Genomic DNA, 2796 nt, shown 5'->3' with positions numbered 1-2796 from the left:
AAAAAAAGGAAGAAGAAACAACCTTCAGTCTTGGAGAGGGAAAGGGATTCATAACTTCAAAAGCCAAAGGTGAATTGAAGACTTAAAAAAAAACACACACACACACAAAACCCAGCCACCACCACCACCAATATTGTATCGTCTTGGAGGGGGGGGGCAGGCAAAGAAGGAGGGCGGGAGGGGGGGGAAGTTAGCAACAATGTCTAGGCTCCCAAACTCTCCGCCCCCACCCCCCCTCCACCTGAGGGCATTCCGTGGAAGCGGCAGGTTGCACCCCTGCAGCTCCCCACATCCAGCCCAGCCCTGTTTCCTTCCTAGAGAGGTGAGCTGGGCGCGGGCACCGCGGGTCGGGTGGGTGTGGTTGGCCCAGAGCTCCGGGAACCGACCCAAGGCCCCGCCGCGGCCGGGTGAGCCGTCCTCCCTCCCGCCCGCCCTCCCTCCCTCTCGCCCGGCTCTGCTTCCAGAAACTGCGAGGATTCAAGCGCACTGTTTGTACACCACAAGGTCAAGTCGGGAAGTGGAGCCGGTGGAGGAGGAGGGGCGAGGAGAGGAGGCGAAGGGTGGGGGGAGAGGGGCGCCCCACTTCTCCACCAAGTGCCCACCCTTGGGAAGTTGCCCCCTCCCTGGGGTTTTAACCCTGTAAGAGGGAGGCATGGGAGGGGAGAGCCGGGAGGCCGGGGCTCGGGGCCCCCTCCTCCCCGCCCCTGGGGTTAACTCAGATTCGGAGGCCCAGGACTTGCACCCCGCCACCCATCACTGCATCCCCCCCAAACACACACCTCCCCGGAAATGCGGGGCAGCGCCGGGCGCCCCAGAGAGAGATACCCAAGGGGAGAGGGCGACACGTTTAAGAGGGACACTCTCCCCCCCACCCTGTCGCCTTACGGACCCAAACCTCTTTGCACGAGGTCGCCCACAATTTCAAGTTTCGACCCCCCCCATACGCCCCAGGCCCCGGGAGACATGAGTTTCCATTTGGATGGGGAGGGGGGGAGCAGAGCCTCGCCCCCTTTCCTCCCCCCCCTCCACCCCTCTCCGGACTCGTGCGCGCCCCTCTCCCCGCGCCCCTGCCAAACACTTTGGGGTGCACTTCTGGGGCGCTGCCAGACGCCGCCTCGCTGTGTACGGTTCCGATTTTGGGGGGGGGTTAAATAAATAAATAAATAAACACCACCAGCGATTCCGACACAGGGCGGAGGGCGAGGGTCTCCCCGGGCTGGAGCCGTCCTCCCCCCCCCCGCCCTCCCCTGCCCGGCCCCCCCTCACCCCTCCCCAGCCCGGAGGGGGGCGGGGTGCTCCGCGCAAACCCTCGCTTCCTCCGCCAGTGTCGCCTCCGGGCTGTTATTTGCAAAAGAAACGTCTTTTTGACGCAGGGAGAAATGGCAAATTTTAAGTACGTCATTAATATGGCGCCAAAAGGGGTTTTGTGTGTGTGGCTTTTTTTTTTTTTTAAGTATAAGCTGGCTTTTTTTTTCTTCTTTTTAAGGTGGCAGAGGAGAGGTGGGGGCGCCGCCCCGGGGTCTGGGGTGCGAAGGGGGCGGGGTGTGAGCCGAAAGTGTGAGTGAGCGCAGGGGCGGGGTGTGTGTGTGTGTGTGAGTGTGCGAAGTGTGAGCCGACCTGATGGGACTTGCACGGGGCGCTGCCGCCCGCTCGGGCCCGGCCCTGGGGGCGCCCCCCAGAGTCCACGCGGGAGTGCGCGCCCCGGGTGCCAAGCGAAGGGGGTGCATGGCGAAGGGGGGAGGGGAGGGCGTCCTGGGGCCCAGGGCGCTACCTGGAGCCCGCCTCCCGAGCCCCACAACTGGGAAGCCGGGCCGGGGGTGTGGGGGGGGGCGGCTACAAATAAGAGGAGGGGGGGTGTCAGGAGCCGAGATGGGAGTGAATAAGAAAAGTGGCTACTCCCCCCCTCTGCCCGCCCCCTCCCCACCCCCACCCCAACACATTTCTTTTTTTTTCAAAAAAGAGATCACAAGGAAGTCTTGGTTTAAAAAGAAACAGAAACATACACAGGGGGTTGGTGAATGGTGCCGACCGCGGCCATCGCCTTCCGAGGCTATTTGATTTTTCATTTTTGGGGGGGGAGGGTGGTGGTGGCGGGGTGGGGTGTGAGGAGCGTCCATGGAGTTACTTTGCGCCCACTCGTCAGCGACACCCGCTTGGGGTCTGGCGGGCTGAAAACGTCCCTCGCTCTCTCCCTCCTCCTCCTCCTCCTCCCCCCCCCACTCAACCCCTACCACCACCACCACCCCCAGTAAAGGGCGCGCGCGGGGCCGGGGACGCCGCGGGGCCCCACCGCCTCCCTCGCCACGACCCCGGATGGATGCGCGCCCCCCGCCCTCCCGCGCCGGCCCCAGGAGCTCCTGGTTTCGGGAGCATCCTTCCCGCGCCGGCCCCCGCCGCGGCGCGTAGCGGAGGGCAGCGCCCCTCGGGAAGGGCCACGGCGGAGCCAGGTGAGAGGCGGCCCCGCGGCCGATGGGCCCTGCGCATCTCCGCGGCGGTATGTAGTGCGTGTGTGTGTGTGTGTGAGTGAGTGTGTGTTTGCAACAGATCAGCCTGCGCTCCTCTCTCTCTCGCTCGCTCGCTCTCTCTCTCGCTGGCTGCCTGTTCTAGGAAGCCAGCGCGGGGGGTGGGGGGACGATGCACAAGCACAGGGCTGAGAGATTGCGCATGTTGGTCAGTCATGTTTTTAAAGAGTACAGTGCGGGGAGGCTGAGCAGGGGCGCATGCAACCACAACTTTTGGAAGGGTGAGCCTGGCGACCTTCTTTTATTAATGACTGCGGCAAGGCGTCCCCCCCCC

General features: G+C 64.1%; 1 protein-coding gene across 3 annotated transcripts in view; it reads left to right on the top strand.

The window, feature by feature from the left end:
* The first annotated feature begins 2226 nt into the window (after positions 1 to 2226).
* Jade2 (jade family PHD finger 2) overlaps positions 2227 to 2796 on the top strand; it is a 45634-nt gene continuing 45064 nt past the window's right edge. The window contains exon 1 of one of the 3 annotated variants that reach the window (XM_013030978.1): positions 2227 to 2447. The gene's annotated coding sequence lies outside the window, so the exon portion shown is untranslated. The other 2 variants (XM_013030979.1, XM_013030977.1) reach the window with 2 other exon arrangements.

Source organism: Dipodomys ordii, unplaced genomic scaffold (genome assembly GCF_000151885.1).
Source record: "Dipodomys ordii isolate 6190 unplaced genomic scaffold, Dord_2.0 Scaffold135, whole genome shotgun sequence".
Classification (NCBI taxonomy): Eukaryota; Metazoa; Chordata; class Mammalia; order Rodentia; family Heteromyidae; genus Dipodomys; species Dipodomys ordii.
Note: the sequence above shows the minus strand (reverse complement) of the source record. Positions and strands in the feature narration are given on the sequence as shown.